The following is a 22,574-nucleotide window of genomic DNA, read 5'->3' as shown; positions in this document are numbered from 1 at the left end:
CACAGAGGAGGTGGCTGGGTTGAGATTAAAAATAAATGTGAGATTGTGACAGAAAGAAATGAGGAAGGAGGGGGACTAATCCATATAGTAGGAACACCATCACCAAAAGCAGTGATTTTTGAATCTACATCACTTTCAGAGATGAGCATAGTAGTAGAACCAGGATCATGGAACAGGTTAGAAATATTGTTTAGGGTCTTAATTGTCTTAGTAAGAATTTTGGACTTTGTAGACAATGAGGAGGCATCAAAACTTTTTGAGCAGAAATATGTCATGATTAAGACCCAAGTTGAGGAAAATCACTCTATATGTATACCAAACAGATTGGAGAAAGTTTAAAATGGGGACAAGAATTCTAAAAGGGACTATTTTATAGTAGTTTAAGTGACAGAGGATTTTAACAAAGGCAGTAGCAGCAGGAAGAAAGGAAGGATGAATGAAATGCCCTTAGGAAGCAGAATGGACAAGTCTGAAAAATTAAGAAAGAAAAAGAGTAAAAGATGACAATATGTTATGGTTGGCCTGCACAGTAGAATCCCTACAGAATTTCTCTGACAGTCTCAATATTTTCCACAGTACTTTTTTCAGGAAACCTTCTCTTATAGCCTTTACCACCAGAAGTCATAACACTTCTACCTCTAAAAGCAAAAACTGTGTAAAATTTCACAGCACAAAGAATGCAGTCAAATCATCTTAGAGCTGGCATGACCATAGAGATCTAATTTAACCTTAGAGAGTCTAATATATCTCTCTTATTTTCTAGTTAAAAAAACCAAGGCACAGAAAGTTAATGTGAGCCAGGACTGGATATATGTGATTTCTGTCTTCTGCTCCAGTTCTTTGCTATTCATTGTCTCTTTCTAATAACCTAAGAGTCAACTTCTTAGAAGAAATTAGTTGAGAGCCTATGTGAGCAAAAACTAGACACAGAGTAAAGGATCTGGGGAAAAGAGTAACAACTAAGAATGGAGACCCTCAAAGATGAACAAGGGCAAGGAAATTAGACAAATAAAACTCTATTGAATGTGTTACATTGGGTACTTCAGGACAGGCCTACCAAATATTGCATGCCACGAATTTGCCCAATGGCTCCTAGAAAGTACCTTTTCTTTAAACATGACTCTGACTTCATGCAATGTGAGCCTACTTTCTAGTAATATGGGGAATAATTCTTTAATACCCTGATTAATTTAGCCCTTCAAACACAGTATTAAATGTCCTGTTATGTGAAATGATATACCGTAATTAATTTGTCTTATCTCATAAGACACAGTTTTGTTTGTCTTACCTATTTCCTCCCCTATTTTTCAACTTGTTTGATCAAGTGCAGAGACCAGGCTGAGAGACATAGCTGTAATAGGATCATACTGAGAAGAGCTGACTTATTTCTTGATTTTTCTTTGTCATACTGAGTCACACAACATGCTACAAATATTTTCTTACTAAATGTGTTATTTACACGTTCTTAATATTTCATCTAGTAAGCTCCTTTTTCAGTTTTGACTATATCTGTGCCTTGATAATAATACCCTATTTTGTGTCACCTTTATTTTCCCTCATTTTTTTCCTTATCCCTCAATTTTGCATTAATAACTAGTTCCTACTCACATCACAGTGAAAACAATTCTTTGACACCAAACCTCATACTGGAGTCTCCTGCTCATCACCAACCCTCACATCTCCCAAACACAAAGCGAGCTGTAACAGTATTCACCTTCCTTGTATTCCTCTCTTTAGCAGGGAAAAGGGGGAGGGGACTTAGGTAGAGGCATTTTAAAAAATGAAATCTTCCACATATTTATAATAAGGGTCCTCATGCCATCAAACCATGGCCACACTTATACAGAATTGCTTAATCATCATTAGAACTCAGTGAAAGAGCTATATAGTTCATGGTCTCCTGCCTTTATCTACTCTGCCTTCAGTGAGTTCATCAAGACATAGGACATAATTAGGCTCTTTAATCTGGTATCTCCCAAATTTCTACCTCTAGCCCTTATCTCTTCCCTTATTTCCCAACTATATAATCAATGGCCTACTTACCATTTCTGTCTTGATTCCTCATAGGTATCAAAACTAATCTAAGTTGTCCAAAGGGTTGTGTAGTCGTGGTGAGTTCTCTAATCTTTCTGAGTCTTGGTTTTCTTATCTACAAATTGGAGAGAATGCTATCTACTTTAAAGAGCTGATATTGGTATAAAATAAGCTCATGAACATAGAATATCCAGTACTGTATAGGAATCTGTACATAGTACTCAGTGACTCTTATTGTCTTTCCTCCCTTGTTATTCTCTTACTCCTTCCATTCACTCCCAGATCATTCAATTTACCTGTCCCTACCTTAGGTACCCATCTTATTTCCTGGTTCCCTGTTCTCTCATTCACAAGGAACTGTACAACTACCTCTGTGTCTGAATTAATGATGATTCTACTCATCCTCCTACTTACTTTATCACCCACCAAACCCTACCAGCAGCTGTGTGCAAAACAAGCAAATAAAAAAGAGTAGATAAACGATGATTTTTTTAAGAACTGTTTTTTCTATTTTATTTGACACTACTTTCATATTCTTTTGAATATAAATATATTTTGCTGCATTTATAACACTGGTGGTTATAACTGCTTGAGATCTCAGCACTTTCCGGTTATAGTGGAACAAAACTGCAGAACATTAGTTTCTACTTTGAAAGATGCATATGTTAATTACTGTAACGGCCTAATCTACATATTCTAATACATTATGTGGCTAACCCATGACTGGGCTTTTCTACATTACTCTGAGAAATTGAGAATTGGCTATTCTTAAATAATTGTCAAAACTATATTTGAACAAAATGAAATTATTTATCCTAAACATAAATGCATCCTTGCCGAATACACAGATAATGAGTACTAATGATAAACTCTAGCATTGTAACAAAGCAGCTTAAAATCCTTTTAGGATTCCTTTTCAAAAACATCACTCTCTCACTAAAAAGTGAGTAAAGTTTTACCAACAAAGAAACTCTTTGACAAGTGGAAATGTTGTCTGCAGCTATGCTTGCCAAGTGGAGAAAAGATAATGCCCAAGACATGCAAATCTAAGCTTGTTGGGTGAAGAATAGATTTCAAATATGTTTCCAAAAACATTCATTACAAAACAGTCAGGTTTACCTTTTTGAATTGTTAGTTACTAAGTCATATAAAAAGTTCATATTCTGAAGATTTTTCAGCTTGCTGTGAGCAAAATACTGTGTGTCAATTCACATTTGACACACTAAAATACTTTTAAAAATATTCTGAATTGGCCTTTTAAAAACAATTCAGGCATTCAACTTTATGTATTCACCTCTATTCCTACTTAAATATGAACATGTGGAAAAGAAGTTCACCAGGGGATAGATAATACACAGCAATTTGAAGCAAGGAAACATGACTTGACATCTTGTCTGGTTGACAGAAAACCAAATAATAGACAGCTCACAATAGCAAAAACTGATGCTAGAACTGTTTCAGAGGATTATGTCCTGAAAGCATAAGTAACCCTTTGAATCAATTTCTGAGACTAGCTGCAGCAACCTAAGCTTATGCTTCACATCCAATGGAGACTAGAAGAAAAAAATAATCATTTTTATATCCTTTCATGAGCCTTAATCTCCATAATGGATATATGGGAGTGCTGGCCTCTAAGAGATAAAATGTCTCCCAGACTTGCTTTAACATTCTGAGCTTGTAGTGTCTTTAGTCCCAGTTTGCCTTACTAGGAGTGGGGTATCTGCAGTTCTCTTTCCTGAGTAAGGGAATAAGCATGGGTTTCTTCCCTAGCCCAGTGGGACACTTTGTCCTACATGCCCATGTAAGGCAATGCAACTAGAGAATGGTGGAGGGATCTCACAAGTAGTGTGCATATATTCTAACTTACAGGAATTTAAATTCAGAGGATATTCGAGCATAATAAAATTAATTTGTTCATTAAAGGGATATTCATAAGGAGAATCTATGTTTAGTGTCTTGAGTCTTCAAAGGTAAATGAAACTCACTCTCTTTCCCTACAGCAAAGGTTTATCCAGTGGGACAGTTATCTAAAAAGATGGTTCAGCACATTCCTTTTTAGGTGGCTTAACTCTCAGAAAATATTTCTTTATCATCTATCAGTAATTTGCAGTAAGCTTTCCAATTGCAGTAATCTTCCTCCCCATTATTTTTATCTCTTCTAATATTATCCTTTGGAGAAGACAATAAGAGGTTTATTTCTTCTACTTGAAACCTTTTCAATTATTTGAAAATTATTATTATGTCATGGTTATACATTTTTAATTTTGCTTGTTTTTGTTTTTTAATGCTGAAATTCCCCCAATTTACAGTAATCATTTCAGTTTTTCCAATGCCTCTCAGAACCCTTACCACCCTGATGGCACCTCTGTATTCTTCTGTTGTATCACCCTCTTCTTTGGGGGTATCCAGAATTGAAAACAGCATTCTATATGTGTTATGGTCCAACAGCAGAGCCATTATCCTTAACTTGTTATTTATAGTCATATTTTTTTAATGTGACCTATAAGAACATTAGCTTCTGAATGGCTTTGTGATACCTGGACCCCATTGTGTCTTTGACTAAGGAAAATTCTTGCAGATAAGAACATATCTATTGGGACGCCTGGGTGGCTCAGTTGGTTAAGCGGCTGCCTTGGGCTCAGGTCATGATCCCAGCGTCCTGGGATCGAGTCCCACATTGGGCTCCTTGCTCGGCGGGGAGCCTGCTTCTCCCTCTGCCTCTGCCTGCCACTCTGTCTGCTTGTGCTCACTCTCGCTCCTCTCTCTCTCTCTGACAAATAAATAAATAAAAATCTTAAAAAAAAAAAAATATCTAAATCTCCTATTGAAGACATAAGCAAAATGGCAGCAAAAGAATTTCTAGTGTTCATCCCCACCTACCACCCCAAAACATCAATTTGAGCAATGATTTGTGCATGAAAATATACTCAAAAGAGCTAAGGACTCCACTTGGTGTATTGTTGCACCTGAGCAAAGCACATAAATAAGAAAAGACACCTTGAGGAGGGTAGGAAAGGGAATCACATTACCACCTTCGCTTTCTCCAAAGCCTGGGCAACCCAACACAGAGAGAGAGAGACACCTTTCTTATAAGAGAAGAAGAAGGAAGCAATTGCCCTGACTTCTCCACAAACCCCAGAGCTGAGCTGTCCCAACACCACGTCAACACTTATGGACCTAAGTGACTCACTGTAAGCTCCTACAAACCCAGATACCAAGCTTATTCCAGTGCCTGCTGGCTGCAGTGGCCCCAGTTGGCTTTCATGGCCCCAGGCTACCAGCAGGCTCCCACAAATCTAGCCCTCTGCTCATCCTGGTGCCAGTCAGTTCCTGTAGCCACATGGCCCCAGGATCTTGACAGATTCCAATAATCCAGGGTTCCAACAGACATTGACAAACCCAGGTTTCTGGCCAGGTTCACCGCCAGGCCTACTATCACAGACCCAGGATTTCAACCCACCCCAGCACCAGGGCAGTTCCTATCGTTCCAGGACCACATCTCCCCACTGCCAGGCTAGTCCCTGCAAACCTAAACTCCAGACCAGACCTGCAAAACCAGGTTTGCAGCCCAAGCCAGTTCTAAGCCAGTCCCCATAGTCCCAGCCTCAAGACCAGTTCCCAAAAATTTGGTCTCCTGTTTTGCCCCAGTGCTGGACTAACCTCCTGGTAGGCCTCCAGTTCTCCAAGTTATGGGATGACTGACTCACAACCGCACCCTCATGGCTCACCCTAGCACTAGGCTGACATCTGTGGACCCAGCCTGTATGCCAGCTGCTGCAAAATTGGGTTCCTACCCAATCTCAGGACTAAAATGGCCCCCATGTAACTGAACACCAGGCCCATCCCAGAGTTTCCCCCACTTATTTGGTCCATGTGAACCCAGAATCCAGGTCTGTACCTACAATCCAGTTCCAAGGTCCAACACTACAAACTCAATTACAGGCCCACCCAGTGAACCCAGGCTCCAGGACCAACCCTGCAGATACAGGCTTCAGGTTGGTAGCCATATACCTAAGCCTCAGGCCTGCCCACTTGCTGACCAAGGCACCAAACCTCTCTACTGAAAAACTTCAGCAACAAACCTGCCTAGAGACAGCACCAGATGGTCCACCCAGAATCTCTAGATAGGTTGACCTGTAAAGAGCTTTGCCTGCTGAAGTGAGTCTATAAAGACTGGAAAAGGTACTCACTTCCTCAAGTGTGCAGACATCAATCTAAGGCCACAGGGGTCATAAATAATCTAGATAACACCACCACCAGAAGAAACTAACAAAATTTCACTGACTGATCCTAAAGATTTGAAGATCGATAAACAGCCTGACAAAGAATTCAGGATAATCCTCTTAAAGAAATTCAGTGAATTATATAAACATATAATTATAAATGTAACTAGATAACATATAATTATATACGTATATATATATATACATATATAATTATAAACATATAAACTTAACTAGATAAACATAACTAGGCAACTAAATGAACTTAAGAAAACAATTCATGAACAAAATGACAATTTCAACAAAGAAATGGAAACCAATAATAGCAATAGCAATAATAATAATAAATCAGAAATTCCAGAGTTGAAGAATACAATGACTGAACTGAAAAATTTAATAGAGAGTTTCAACAAGAGACTCAACTAAGCAGAAGTAGGAATTAGTAAGCTTGCAGACATGTCACTTGTAATCATCCAGTCAGAGGAGCAAAAAGAAAAAAAGAATGAAAGAGTGAAGAAAGCCTATGTGAATAATGGTATACCATTAAAGGAAAAAAAAAATTAGGTATAATTAGAGTCCCAGAAGGAGAAGAGGAAAGAAAGAAAGAAAGCAAGGCAGGCAGAAAGCTTATTTTAAAGAAATAATGACTGAAAACTTCCCAATGTTTGGACATCCAAGATCAAGAAGCTAATAAGTCACCCCAAAATTTCAACCCAAAATGATCTCCAAAACACATCATATTACAACTATTTGAAATCAAAAGCATAGAGAGAATTTTAAAAGCAGCAAAAGAAAAAAAATTGTACAAATGAGGAAACCTCTATAAGGACATCTAGATATTTCTCAACAAAAACCTTATAAATCAGAAAAGAGTAAAATGATATAATCAAAGTGTTGAAATTTTAAAACAAACAAACAAAGCTGACTAAGTAAGAATATTTTAGTCAGCAAGCTTGTTTTCCAGACAAGGTGAGAAAGAAAGAAAAGGACTTTCACCAAACAAGCAAAAGCTAAGGAAATTCATCACCACTAGACCCGCATCACAAGAAATAAAGGACTTCTTCAAGTTGAAATAAAAGGATCTTAATTAGTAACATGAAAATATAAAACATACTAGTAAAGATAATCACATAGTCAAATTTGAAACACTCTAATACTGTAACATATGGTGTGCTAATCACTTAACTCTAACATAACAGTTTATTTTTTTTTTAAGATTTTATTTATTTATTTGACAGAGAGACCAAGAGAGCACAAGCAGGGAGAGGAGTAGAAGGAGAGGGAGAAATAGGCTCCCTGCCAAGCAGGGAGCCTGATGTGGGGCTCAATCCCAGGACCCTGGGATCATGACCTGAGCCAAAAGCAGACACTTAACCATCTGAGCCACCCAGGTGCCCCTAGTATAACAGTTTTTAAAAGAGAAAAGTATTAAAAATAACTACAGCTACAAAAATTTGTTAATGGATGCACAATAAAAAAAGAGGTAATTGTGACATCAAAAACATAAAATATGGGGATAATAAAAGAAGAGTTTTTATATGAGATCAGAATTAAGTTGTAATTAGCTTTAAATAGATTATTAAATGTACAAGATGTTCTATGTAAGCCGCAGAGTAACCACAAAGCAAAAACCTACAGTAGATGTGCAAAAGATAAAAAGAATGAAATCAAAGTATATACTATAGGGAATCATCAATTCACAAAGGAAGACAATGAAAGAGGAAGAAAGAAAGAAAAAAAGGAAAAATAGAAATCAATTAATAAGATGGCATTAGTAACTTCTTAACCTATCAATAATTAAATATAAATAGATAAAATTTTCCAAGATAAAGGCATAAAATGGTTGAGTAAGTGTTGAATCACTATATTATACACAAGAGGAAAGAAAAGAAGGAAAGACAGAAAGAAAGAAAGAAAGAAAGAAAGAAAGAAAGAAAGAAAGAAAAGAAAAGAAAGAGAGAGGGGAGGGAGGGAAGGAAGGAAAGAAGGAAGAGGGAAGGAAGGAAAGAAGGAAGAAGGAAGGAAGAAAGAAGAAAGAAGGAGGGAGGGAGAGAGGGAAGGTGGAAGGAAGGAAGGGAGGGAAAGGAAAAAATAAGAGACAAAGAAAATCATTATGTAATGATAAAAGGATCAATACATCAAGAGACTATTACAATTATGAATATATATATATACCCAACTTGAAGCATTTAAGTCAGTTAAGCGAATACTAATAATTCTGAAGGGAGAAATAGACAACAATATAATAACAATAACAGACAATAATACCCCACTTTCAACAATGGATAGGTCATCCAGACAGAAAATCAATATGGAAATATTGAATATGAATTTTGCTTAGATCAAGTGGACCTAACAAACATGTAGAGCCTATTCCATCCACCAGTAGTGAAATACACATTCTTCTCAAGTGCATATGCAACATTCCCAGGATAGATCATATGTTAGGTCACAAAACTGCCTTAGCAATTTTAAGAAGACTGAATCATATCAAGCATCTTTTCAAACAACAATGGTATAAAACTAGAAATCAGTTACAAGAGGAAATCTGGAAAAATTCATAGCTATGGAAATTAGCCAACACACTCTTGAACAACCAATGTGTTAAAGAAGAAATCAAAAAGAACATCAAAAAATATCTTGAAACAAATGAAATGGAAACATAGCATACCAAAACGCATGGGATTCAGCAAAAACAGTTCTAAGAGGGAAGTATATAATGATAAATGCCTGCATTAAGAAAAAATAAAGATCATTTAAAAAAGCATAACTTTACACCTAAAGAAATACAAAAAGAAGTACAAACTAAGCCCAAAGATATCAGAAGAACAGAAAAAACAAAGGTCAGAGCAGAAATAAATGAAATAGAGACCAGAAAAACAATAGAAAATATCATAAAACTAAGAGCTGTTTGTTTTGTTGTTGTTCAGTTTGTGTGTGTGTGTGTGTGTGTGTGTGTGTGTGTGTGTGTGTGTGTTTGTTTAGTGAAAGCTCTATGCCCAACATGGGGCTTGAACTCATGATCCCAGGATCATGAATTGTAAACTCTACAGACTGAGCCAGCCAGGCATTCCCCCCTCAAAAAAAACCCTGGTTTTTGAAAAGATAAACATAATTGACAAAACTTGAGACAGATTAACTTAAAGAGAAAAGTCTCCAATAAATAAAAGAGATATGAACTAGGAGACATTACAACTGATATCACAGAAATAAAAAGAAGTGGGGCGCCTGAGTGGCTCTGTTGTTTAAGCAACCAACTCTTGATTTCAGCTCAGGTCTTACTCTCAGGGTCGTGAAATCGAGCCCCACGCAGAGCTCTGAAGTGTGTGTGGAGCCTGCTTAAGATTCCCTCTCCCAGGGCGCCTGGGTGGCTCAGTGGGTTTGGTCCCTGCCTTCAGCTCAGGTCATGATCTCAGGGTCCTGGGATCGAGCCCCGCATCGGGCTCTCTGCTCAGCGGGGAGCCTGCTTCCCCTGCCACTCTCTCTGCCTGCCTCTCTGCCTACATGTGATCTCTCTCTGTGTCAAATAGATAAATAAAATCTTAAAAAAAAAAAAAAAGATTATCTCTCCCTCTTCCCCTCCCCCCACTCACACATCCTCTCTTTCAAAAGAAAGAGAGAGAGAGAGAGAGAGAAAGAAAGAAATTAAGAGAATCATAAGATACTATTACTTTAAAGAATGATATGCCAAAAAATAAAAATAAAAAAAATAAAAAAAAAGAATGATATGCCAACAATTGGATAACCTATAAGAAATGGATAAATTCCTTAGAGTCATACAACCTACTAAGACTGAATCATGAAGGAATAGAAAATTTGAAAAGAATGAGTAAGTAGAATTGTATCAGTAATCAGAAACCTCCCAATAAATGAAACCTAGGATTTGGCAGTTTCACTAGTAAACTCTAGCAAACATTTACAGAAGAATTAGCATCAATGATTTTCAAAGTTTTCCAAAAATTGAAAAGGAGGGAATACTTTCATACTCATATCAGCATTGCCCTGTTACCAAAGTCAGATAAAGACTCTGTATATTTTAAAAATTACAGGCCAATATCCCTGATGATTATAGATACAAAATTTCTCAAGAAAATACTGGCAAGCCAAATTCAGCATATTTAAAAAGGATAATACACCATGATCAGGGAGATTTATCCCTGAGGTGGTTCAACATATACATATCAATAAATGTGAAACTCCATATTATAGAATAAGAGATTTGAAACATCATAAAATTATCTCAGTAGATTCAGAAAAAGCTTTTGACAAAATTCAATATCCATTTGTTATAAAAATTCTTGGGGTGCCTGGGTGGTTCATTGGGTTAAACCTCTGACTTCAGCTTAGGTCATAATCTCAGGATCCTGAGATAGAACCCCGCATCAGGCTCTCTGCTCAGCAGTGATCCTGCTTCCTCCTCTCTCTGCCTGTCTCTCTGCCTACTTATGATCTCTCTCTCTCTCTCTGTCAAATAAATAAATAAATAATCTTAAAAAAACAAACAACAACAACAACATCAACAAAACAAAACAAAATCAAACTCTCAACAACCTGGGGGTAGAGGAAACTTACCTCAACATAACAAAGGTCATATACGGCAAACCCATACCTAACATATTCAATGGTGAAAGTTAGAAAGTCTTCCTTCTAAGATTAGAAACAAAACAAGGATGCCCAGTCTCACCACTCTTATTGAACATAATATTGGAAATCCTAGTTAGAACAGTTAGACAAGAAAAAGAAACAAATGTCACCTAAATCTGAAAATAACAAATAAAATTGCCTGTCTTGCAGATGATAGGATCTTATATATGGAAAATCCTAATGACTCCACCAAAAAACTATTAGAACCAATCAATAAATTCAGTAGAATTGCAAATACAAAATCAACATACAAAAATCAGTTGTGTTTCTACATACTAATAACAAAGTACCTAAGAAAGAAATGAGGAAAACAATTCTATTTACAATGGTATCAAAAATAATGTAGTACCTGGGAATAACTTTAACCAAGGAGGTAAAGATTTATACACTAATAATTAAAAGTTTTGCTTAAAGAAATTGAAGATACAAATAAATGAAAAGATATCCCATGTTAATGGGTTAGAAGGATAAAATTGTTAAAACTTCATACTACCCGACACTATCTATAAATTCCATGCAATCCCTATCAAAATCCCAAAAGCCTTTTTCACAGAAATAAAACAAACAATCCTAAGGAATAACAGAAAACCAAGAAGAGCCAATGAAACACTAGAACGAAGAACAAAATCGAAAGCAACACAAACTGTATTCAATCTACATTTCAAACTGTATTGCAAAGCTATAGTAATCAAAATAGTATGGGAGTGCCATAAAAACAAGCACATTTCCCAGTAGAACAGAATAGAGAGCCCAGAAATAATCCCACATGTCTACTGTTAACTAATATTTGATAAGGGAACTAAGAATATTCAGTGGGGAAAGAATAGTTTATTTAATAGATGGTGTTGGGAAGATATGCACACTTGCAAAATAATAAATTGAATCTCTATCTCATACCATTCACAAAAATTCACTCAAAAGGAATTGAAGACTTACATGTAAGACCCAAAACTGCAAAACTACTAGAATAAAACAAAGGGGGAAAGTTCCTTGACATTGGTCTTGGGAACAAAGTTTTTAGATGTGATACCCAAAGTGCAAGCAACAAAAGCAAAAATAAACAGATGGGAATACATCAAACTAAAAATGCTTCTGCACCAAAGAAGAAATAATCAGCAAATTGAAAAGGCAACCTACACACAGTAGGAAATATTCGCAAAACATCTATCTAAAGGAGTTAATATCCAAAATGTATATATTTTTTAAAAAAACTCAAATAACTCAATAGAAAAAAAATTAAATAATTAAATAAACAATCAGATTTAAAAGTGACCAGAGGACCAAATAGACCTTTTTCCAAAGAGACATACAAATGGTACATGAAAAGATGCTAAACATCACTAAATCATCAAGGAAGGACAATTCGAAACCACAGTGATATATAATACTACAAATACAAATAATACTAAAATTTGTATGGAAACACAAAGGATCCCAAATAACCAAGCCAATCCTGAGAAAGAAAACGAGGCTATCTAGTTTAAGATAAACTAGAAAGTTGTAGTAATCAAAACAGTATGGTACTGGCACAAAAACAGACACACACATCAACAGAATGGAATAGAGAGACCAGAAATAAACCCATACTTATATGGCCAATTAATCTATGACAAAAGAGGCAAGAATATGTAATGGGGAAGAGACAGTCTTTTCAACAAATGGTGCTAAAAACTAGACATCAACAGGCAAAAGAATGAATCTGGACCACTTGCTTACACCATGTACAAAAATCAACTCAAAATGGATTAAAGATCAAAATGTGAATACTGAAACCATAAAACATCTAGAAGAAAGCATAGGCAGTCATTTATTTGATATTGGCCTTAGCACATTTTCCTAGATGTGTCTCCTGAGGCAAGAGAAACAAAAGCAAAAGTAAACTATTAGGACTACACCAAAATAAAGCTTTTACACAGTGAATGAAGCCATCAAAAACAAAACAAAACAAAAAGGCAATATTCTGAATAGAAGAAAATGTTTGCCATTGATAATATCCACTAAGGGGTTAATGTCCAAAATATATTATAAAACTGATACAATTCAACACCGAAATAATCATACTAGTAATCTAATTAAAAATGAGAAGAAGGGGGTGCCTGGGTGGCTCAGTGGGTTAAAGCCTCTGCCTTCGGCTCAGGTCATGATCCCAGGGTCCTGGGATCGAGCCCCGCATCAGGCTCTCTGCTCAGCAGGGAGCCTGCTTCCTCCTCCCTCTCTGCCTGCCTCTCTGACTACTTGTGATATCTGTCTGTCAAATAAATAAATAAAATCTTTTAAAAAAATAAATAAAAAATAAATAAAAATGAGAAGAAAACCTGAATAGACATTTTTCCAAAGAAGGTATACAGACAGACAACAAACACATGAAGAGATGCTCAACATCACTAATCAACAAGGAAATGTAAATCACTGGGTGATAGGCGTATAATGAGGGCACGTGGTGTGATAAGCACTGGGTGTTATACCAAATGATGAATTATTAAACACTACATCTGAAACTAATGATGTACTATATGTTGGCTAATTGAATTTAATAAAAAAAATTAAAAATTTAATTTAATTTTAAAAAATGTAAGTCAAAACCATAGTGAGATATCACCTTATACCTGTCAGAATGATAGAATCAAAAAGACAAAAAATGACAAGTGTTGATGAGAATGTAGAGGGAAAAGGAACTCTCATACACTATTGGTGGGAACACAAGCTGGTGCAACCACTGGGGAAAATAATATGGAGTTTCCTCAAAAAATTAAAAATAGAACTACCATACTTAATAATTTCACTACTGGATATTTATCTGAAGAAAACAAAAACACTGATTCAAAAAGATATATATACCCCTATGTTTATCACAATATTATTTACAATAGCCAAGATGTGGAAATCTTGTCCATTGATAGATGAATGGATCTATATAATGGAATATTACTCAACCATAAGGAAAAATGAAATCTTAGCATTTGCAACAACATGGATGGACCTAGAATATATCATGCTAAATGAAGTAAGTCAGACAGATAAAGACAATATCATATGATTTCAGTCAGATGTGGAATTTAAGAAACAAATCAAACAAAAAGAAAAAAAGAGGCAAGAAAAAAGACTCTTAGACACAGAAAATAAAATGGGTTGACAGAGGAGAGGTGGGTAGAGGGTGGGTAAAATAGATAAAGGAGATTAAGTACATTTGTCATTATGAGCACTGAGTAATGTATAGAACTGTTGGCTGACAATATTGTACACCTGAAACTAATATCTGTTATTAATTATACTTCAATTTTAAAAAGAATCAGACGATTGTTTAAAAAAAATAATAATCTTGTGTTAATTTCTAACCTCCCCACCCTAAACAGGGTTACATGTTTAGCGAAATAATGTTCTGTTGTCATGTGTAAGTCTTATAAAAAATCATAATGTCTTTTTTTTAACATTTCCCTCATGCTAATTAGTGTTATTTCATTTAATAAATTATAAATGACCATATTAAAATGGTTCAGAATTGTCCTCAAGAAGCTAGTCTAGTGGAAAGGAAAGATAGTTCACAAATATTTCCAGCTCAAGAATTTGTGTTCAAGATATTACATAAGAGGGGAGAAAAACTAAGCAGAGTTATACAGAATCAGAAAAATGAAACACAATGAGATATTATCTCACATGTGTTAGAATGGCTACCATCAAAAAGACAAGAGACAACAAGCATTGGTGAGGCTATGATTTGAAAAAAAAAAAAAAAAAAAAAAAAACCTGTGCACTATTGGTGAAAATGTAGATTGATACAACCACTATGGAAAACAGTATGGAGTTCCTCAAAAAACTATAAATAGGACTACCGTATATATGATTCAGTAATCCCATTTCTGTTTATTTATCTACAGAAATGAAATAAGAAATCAAAGATAAATCTGCACTGTCCTGTTCATTGTAGCATTATTCACAATAGCCAAGACATGATCTAAGTGTTCAATGACGGATAAATGGATAAAGAAAATTTAACATTATGCTAAATGAATTAAGTCAGACATAGAAAGACAAATACTGTATGTTCTTATTTATATCTGGAAACTAAAATGCCAAATTCATAGAGAGTAGAATGTGGTTGCCTGTTATTGGAGGGGGGTGAGAAAGGGGAGAAATTGATCACAAGTATAAATTTCTACCAATAAGATGAATACAGTCTGGGGATCTAATGTGACTATAATTAACAATACTGTATTTATTATATACTTGAAAATTGTTAAGAGAATAAATCTTAAATTTACCACAAAAAAACATATGTTGCTACAAAAAAAGTGTAATTATGTGAAGGTTTGGAGTTAACTAATCTTATTGTGATCATCATTTCATGATATATACATGTATCAAATCATCATATTGTATACCTTAAACTTGCATATGCTATATGTCAATAATATCTCAATAAATACAGGGAGCAAATAAATAACAAATGTATCCCTGAAACAAATTCATGTTTAGCACACACTAGTTACTAAATAAGTAGTTGTTAAATGAGTAAATGAATAAATTTTGAATCTTATATTTGATGATTCTTTAAAAAAAAAAACTAAATGCATGACTACAAGTGAATTTTGTCATCTGGTTTTGGTCTGTAATTTTAGATGTTAATGAATATCTTAACTATTTCTCCTATGTTATCCACAATACTGAAAAAATATGTCTTCCTTGTCTTCATTTGAGTTGATGTTAATGATAACTAAATTGTTTGACCAAGTATCTTTGCCTATATTTATACAATTTATTAGTTATTTAATTTTATTCTTCATTCTCTACCCTTCACACCTGTGGCAGAGGAAGTAATGTTCACCAAATATTCCATTTATCCATTTTCATATTCTGGGACTTCACAGTACTGTGAGTTGCCTCTATTCTATACCTACTGACTGAATCAGAAACTTTGGGGCTGGGCCTCAGTAATTTGTGTTTTAACATGTCCTCCAGGTGATTTTGTTGTATGGTGAAGTTTAAAAATCACAGGCATAGTGCTCGCTTCGGCATCACATATACTAAAAATCACAAGCATAGCCTATTCTGACCAAAAAATACCTAACCATTCTTTGATCACCATAATGAATATAAGCTCAACAGTTGAGATATTTCATTTTTCTGTTCAGTGTTATACCCTTAGCAAATAGAAAAATACCCAATGCATAGAAGGTGTTCAATAAACACTTAATAAATGAATACATTTTGTAAATCAACACAACTTGAGATATTCTTCTTTCCTAACTTTTCAAAAATAGTTTTGCTTAAAATCAGAAATGATTCTAAAAGAAGAAAATGAAATAAAGGCATTGTTGAGAAATCAACTGATTTGAAAAATCTTTCACTTTCTTAAAACTCTTGTTTATCATCATGGGTATATTTTTGAAAGATTATTCCATAGTAAATAAATACATTAGACTGTTTTTTCAAAATTCTAAGAAAAATTTCTTTAATGATTTCATTTAGAAGTTGGTATTTTACAACCTACTTTGGTAGCCATGAGAATGTACCTTTTCAACCTCCATCTATAGGAGTATAAATAACCAAGAACCACAGCAGCTGAGTTCTGAAATCCATCACTGAGCCTAATGTTTTCCAAAGACTGCTCAGAGACGGTAACTAAGTTGATAGAAATACCAAGGCAACCTCATACTGAGAGACTCTTCTGATAGCTAACTTTGTCTGAAGGACTCGCCAACAGCTTTGCGGAACTCTCCTGCAATGGTATGGCAGTCCATAACATTTCCACTCACCCTTCCTTTCCTCCTTCACTCGATCAGACTTGTAACCTTATGAGTTTAACCAATACTTGGAACCTAGTTTTATCTAGGGAATTTGGTAACTTCTCTAAGCATTTGAATAAAGGGAATATTATAGTATAATAATAATTTTAAACAAGTGTGATTGTGACCCTCAATACAATAACAAGAAAAGAAATTTAGAATAAATGACAAAGGAAGACACATTTAAAAAAAAAACAAACTTTAATATAGCTGATCCATCTAAACCAAGTAAGAATCTTTATTAGCATTTGTCTCAAGAATAGAAATTTGTATGTGATATGGCTTACTAAAGACTTTTTCCTATTCACCCTCCATTCACTGCAAAAGTTCTCCCATTTCTAGTTTATGACTAAAACTCCAAAATTAACACTCTCACTTTTTTTTTTTTTTTTTGACAGACAGAGATCACAAGTAGGCAGAGAGGCAGGCAGAGAGAGAGGGAAGCAGGCTCCCTGCTGAGCAGAGAGCCCGATGCGGGGCTCGATCCCAGGACCCTGGGATCATGACCTGAGCCGAAAGCAGAGCCTTTAACCCACTGAGCCACCCAGGTGCCCCAAACACTCTCACTTTTGACAAAACTTTCATGTCATATGAAACATGCAGGATGTTTTGAATTGAAATCACATTTTTAATAATATGTAACTATTAAATGAAATATATTTTTTAGTAAATACTTTTTTGAGAAAGCCCAGGGGTAGGGGGATGAAGGGACGTAGGGCAGAGGGAGAGGGAGAGAGAGAATCTCAAGCAGGCTTCACACCAGCACAGACCCCATGTGGGGTTCAATCTCATAACCCTGAGATCATGACCTGAATCAAAATCAAGAGTTGGGTGCTTAACTGACTGAGCCACATAGGTGCCCCTTTTTGTAAATCTTAATAAGAAACTATAATGGATAGAGTGGATGAGGACACTAGAGTCCTAAATAATTGATGTGTTCATTGAAAACAGATAGCACTGACAGTAGTGACTCTGAGGAAATTATGTAGAAAAGCAAGGCTAAGAGTACTGAAAACTTACTTTAAAATTTTGTACAGTATTGGCATTACTAATAATTTATAACTACTGTATCCATTAGGAACGTATTCAGCAGCAAGTATCAGAAATCCTGACCAAGTGTTGCTTAAACAAACTGGTTTTTTTTTCCTCACATAACCAAAAATCTAGAGATAGCCATCCAGTGTTGGCACAGTGGCCATCAGGGAATCAATACAGGTCCCTCCACTGTGTCATGTTTCAATGACCTACTTTCATCCTTATTGCTGTTACCTAATAATCACAGTGTGGCTGTTGTATCACTAGCGTCATGTCTACGTGGCAGGCAGGAAGAAGAAAGGGTCAAGGGGCATGCCAACCTGGTCTATCCATTTTTATCAGGAAAACAAAACCCGACCCAACATAATTCCACTTACATCTCATTGATCAGAATTGTGTCACATAGTCAGTCCTAGCTAGAAGGTAGTTAAGAAAAAGGTGCTATTTGTCAACACCAAGCACATATACAATACTAGAAGTATGCCAGCTACTGTGGCCTACTCAGGTACTCATTTAATAAGAGCTTTAAAATAAATTATCTCAATGTAATGGAATAAGCAAAACAGCAGCTGCTATGATCTGCCTTTTCCTAGTCTGCATTTCACATTTTATTCTCTTTTCTTTTTCCTCATTCCTCCTCAATCCAGTCATCCTTAGAAGTATTGGCTGAGCCCATAAAAAGTATGACGAGCTATTTAAAGCAAAGATTATGTGTGAAGAGTCTTATACTTCTCCTCCCATATGTATGCTTAAATGTAATTGCATTATTATATTTATACACAATATATTTCCTGAGTTGTGTTATCAGTTGTGTGCAATGGGTAACTTTCCTTTCTCTTATGTAAATAAGTCATCTTCATTGTCTTGAACCACTTTAATATCTCTCCTCAAGACAGCTAATAATATTACTTAGGAGTCCCCCAGTATTTTCCATGTGGGGGTGTTTTGGAAAGCTTTCTGCAATATCCAGAATTATTAGGAATTGTGCCAGGGTTTCTATTATATATTCAGTTACATCTGCTGCTTCCACACATTTGGGATACCAGGAACACAGATGTTCTTGGCTCCCAGCCATTTCCAGCCTTGTTTCCTCTGCAAGTAAATTTTTCATTACACATTTATCAAAGCGTATTACTTCCTGGTTGGTCCACGTCTTTAGTGCTGGATCAGCCATATTGCAGCCATAGTCCTTTTAGCTCTTTTCCTCTCCTCTCCTCTCCTCTCGTCCATCACAAGTAAACAAAGACCCTCCAGTTTCACCTTAAAGAAGACCATAGCTGACCAGAGGCAACTTCAATTCTAAAATAAAAGGATTCAATGGGAATGAGAGCAGTAGTTCCATGGAATGTGAAGCACAAAATACTAGAAAGAAGAAAATGAAATAACAAGTGCTGATAATCATTTTGGAATATGAAGTGATGTAACTGTCATAACTTGGAAAATTATAGCAGGTAATTCAGTATTTCCCGTACTTAAATCACCCAGAAATATTAAAATTATTGATGCCAAGCCCTACCCAAGACATCCTAAACCCAAACTTCAAGATAAAAACTGGCAATGTGTATTTTCAAGTAATTTTTCTGATCAGAATATTGAGAAAAATAGTGGCACTTGAATATTTGGCAGCACAGAAAAAAAACCTCAAAATTTGTCAGAATATCATCAGCACAGAAAAGATCTTTAAAAACTCAAAATTTCACCCTTAAAAATGGAGTTAGGATGACTACCTGATGATGCAGAGAATATACAAGTAAAGTAAGCAAAGGAGAGAGTAGCTACTATAGGTTGTGGTTTTTTGCTCAGACCTAAGTCTTAAGATGTGTTTTCTTCCTTTTTTTTTTTTTTTCACATCATATCAAATGAAAGATTGATTGGAAACACAATAAGAGGGGTGAAAGAATTCTTCATAAGAGTTTTCTCAGGAAGGAAAAGAAAACCCAAGGGAAGGAATCAGAATGTCCTTACACTTGAGCGAGCATGCCCTGCTGATCAATAAGCTTGTTCCACAGAAGACTAAAACTTCCCTCCACAGGATGCTGCCCTGCAGGGGCAGGTAAATGGGGCTAAACACAATGGGTGGGGTTTCTATGAAAGGACCAGAGGTGGGACACACAGAGAGTCAAACTCGGAGGAGGAAAATCTGTTCCTTTAATCCTTTTCAAAATACTTTTCGGTTGAAAGAAAACCCAAATCACAATATTCTGATCCTCCTCTCTCTCTCTCGAAATTAATAATATTATTTATTATGGCCAATGTGAGAACATCAGTCAGCCCCTTAAATTATTTAAATGAAACTATTCCACTTGATTTGGCACTAATGCTCAAATGGTTTTAAGAAGTAATAATAGCTATTGGGGGGATTTTAAATGCAGAGTTAGAAAATCTCTGCTGGTACCCTGCTTTCTATTAAACAGAGTTATAGAAGCCTGCTGTCCCCATTATAACTGTAACTCACCATGAGGCTCTGAGCCAGTAATATCAGCTCTGCTCCCTGTGGAAATCTGTAGAAAGAAAAAAAAAATTCAAATATATTTTATATGACTTGGTTGGAAGATACATATAGATCTTTCTGGACTCACAGATTAGATAGATAGATGATGATAATGATAGATAGATGATAGATAGATAGATAGATGATAGACAGATGATAGCTAATAGATTTTAGTTGTTAGTTTGACATTTGGCAGTCCTGGTAAAGTATGCATTTTACCCGCAAACTCTCCCAAATCTACTCTCAGCATCTCACAAAGAACAATAATTGTTTATTGATCTAAGTGTTAACAATGTATCGATGAGGTCTAGAAATAAGACTCAAGGGCAACAACTGCCCAGGACAGTAATCTTAAGGTACTTCTCCATTATCTATAATATGATGTTAAATATATATATATATATATATATACTTTTGAAATCCCATGTGAATTTTTTAAATAAACAACTGTTTAAAAACATGGCAAAATTTAGCATGGGTGCTCAAAAACAAGTTGTTTAAAATAAATAAATAAATAGATAGATAGATAAATAAATAAATAAATAAAATATCCATTTGAGAATTCCTAAGACAACAGATATGAAACCATCATGAAAATGCAAAGTGCACTTACTGCTTTTTAGGATAAAAAAGTAAATAGTATTTCCTGGAACCATTTGCTATCTATAGTAGATATTTAATAAATGTGGTTTCTGTATTTGAATAAAGGTGATAACTAGCTCAATTTTCCCATATCTAGGCCATAAAATATAACCACCAAATGCATTACAGGCAAAAAAGCCAAATAATATCATATGTGCACATAATGAAAAGATTTAAAAATAAATAAAATAAAATATCCCTCTAGGTATGCGAATTATTTGGTTTGCTATACCTGTAGCAATATACATAGATCTGTATTTTAGTAAACGTAGTTTTCCTAGCATGCTTTCTTGTATCCCTACTTCTGATAGCAGGACACCAATCTTTCTTCGCGCAGTCCTTTTCCCATCCAATAGAGTAGGAGAGTCAGTCACGTGTTGGCCTGCAGAGATGAGCACTTGATCCAGAATCCCAACCTCCTTTTTAAGGGACTGAGTCTAGGGGTGGTCATGGAATCCTTATAGACCCAATCAGAATACTTCTCCATAAGATATTCTATGAATTCTAGGAGGGGCAAAAAAAAAATCTCTTCTTTGTGGATTGGGGCTGCCACTAGTACCTTTCAAATCACACGAAGAAAGCTAAGCTTTGGCAGGAAGGTAAGAGCAACACACAGAAAGATGCAGAAACAAGCAAGAAGAGAAAAGAGTGGGAAGGGTGAGGGGAAAAACCAGAAACAATTAGCAAAATGCTGGGGTTCCTGAGTCCTGTCATCCTTAAAGAACTCCTGGTTTAAGCCAGTTTGAGTTCAAGTTCTTTCACTTACAAGTGAAGAAGTTTTGATTAATACGCACACACACACAACGATCTATATCCACAGATCTGTAGGCAAATATATCTGAATAAATGTATTAAAAACATAAGTTTTTATCTTCTCAAGACAGAAACTCTCCACAAACAATTTCTTTGGGACTCCTTTTTCCTATATCCCCCCTCTTCCAAAGAAGACTTCTAGATGGATTGCCGTCTTACTCTAGGCTCCAACTGATAAAATAAGAATCAGACTCAAAATATTTTGAAGCAAAGGATAATGCACCAACTTCTCAGAGGGTAGTATCCCCAGCTCTACAACTGTTCCATTGTGAGCCAAACTAGAGAAATGCTATCTCCTTAGAAACAAATTACAAAAGAAAAAGAAGGAAGGAAGGAAGGAGAGACAGTGAGAGAGGGAGGGAGGGAGGAAGGAAGAAAGAAAGAAAAGACAAAAGAAAAGAAAGGCATTAAGAAAAAAAACAATTGTCAACTAAGGAGACATCTCACTGAAGATGTCCCTGAATTTGTTTCTTTTTTTAAAAAAATCACCTCTCCACAGGTCAGGGGGACAGAAAGGACTGAGACAAACACCCAAGCCAAGGAAGAGGTAAGGCTAACAGGATGATAAAGTTCCTGAAGTCCTAAGACTATTCTATGATTATATCAAAATTAAAGTCAAAGTCATATGAAACACCCTTCAGATCTATGTCATAATCCCATTCGGGTGTCTGACAAACCTTGAGAAGCCAAAGTGACGATTACTGATTTACCTTTCTGTGCTGAAAATGGAAGTTGAAAGCTAAGTGGCAACATAAAGCTAAGCACCTCTGAGACTGAGTTTCAAGTCTGGACTAGACAGAAATGACAGAAAATCATTAAGAACAGAAGGCATTAAAAGGTCAGAAATAAATTGTTATCAAGCCCTATTTAACCATTTTATCAGTCAGAATTTTCTCTTTGCTCTCAAGC

At 35.6% G+C, this 22,574-nt stretch overlaps 1 long non-coding RNA gene across 3 annotated transcripts in view; it reads right to left on the bottom strand.

The window, feature by feature from the left end:
- LOC308356172 overlaps nt 1-22,574 on the bottom strand; it is a 164,977-nt gene that overhangs the window by 97,323 nt on the left and 45,080 nt on the right. For all 3 annotated transcript variants that reach the window (XR_013968054.1, XR_013968055.1, XR_013968056.1), the window contains one exon: nt 20,175-20,220. This is a non-coding gene — a long non-coding RNA (uncharacterized lncRNA). The remainder of the gene's footprint in view (nt 1-20,174; nt 20,221-22,574) is intronic.

The sequence above is a fragment of the Martes martes genome (assembly GCF_963455335.1).
Source record: "Martes martes genome assembly, chromosome: 1".
Lineage (NCBI taxonomy): Eukaryota > Metazoa > Chordata > Mammalia > Carnivora > Mustelidae > Martes > Martes martes.
This window is presented reverse-complemented; position numbering and strand designations above follow the sequence as displayed.